Raw genomic sequence first — 621 nt, forward strand, 5'->3', positions numbered from 1 at the left:
AAGATCAGCTTTTTTCTCTCGGTCACGCAAAAGGTTTCCGTGTCTTTGTATTAAGGTAGAGCAAAGTTCGATTTGATACAACATGCCTTCGGGCGCCCTAGGGGATCAGTAAAGATTTACATGGATCAGCTGATGCACACTACAAGCAAAAGGTAAATATTATCCTTGCAGCAATATTTAATAGTAAAAAAACCATCATAGAGATGATCAGCAAATATTAAAAATAACATGGAGTTTTACAATTTTGCAGTTGTCGTACTCTTAGGTTCTTGCTCATATAAGTGCCTATGTTATTGGAATTTACAACTTGATTAAAATTGCATGGTGCAGTGCTGGTTTGCAACTGTTTTTCTCGTGTTGAATTTTTCTGAGTTTTCCAGGTTACGGAAGAGAAGGATAAACTTTCTGAGGTCACCACAGAGTCCAGCATGTTGACACAAAAAGTAAGGAAGAGTTTTGAGTTGAAGAAGAAGGTGCACGACCTTGAGCAGAAGCTGCAGCTAGCTTATTCCAAGTCTGACGAACAGGCAAGCAGAGATATGGCATATAGCTATGGAATCTCCTCGGTTAACAGCAACTAATTGCTAATCCCCTTGCAGGCAATGGATGATGTGGAGTCGA

The sequence above is a fragment of the Panicum virgatum genome, chromosome 3N (genome assembly GCF_016808335.1).
Source record: "Panicum virgatum strain AP13 chromosome 3N, P.virgatum_v5, whole genome shotgun sequence".
Lineage (NCBI taxonomy): Eukaryota > Viridiplantae > Streptophyta > Magnoliopsida > Poales > Poaceae > Panicum > Panicum virgatum.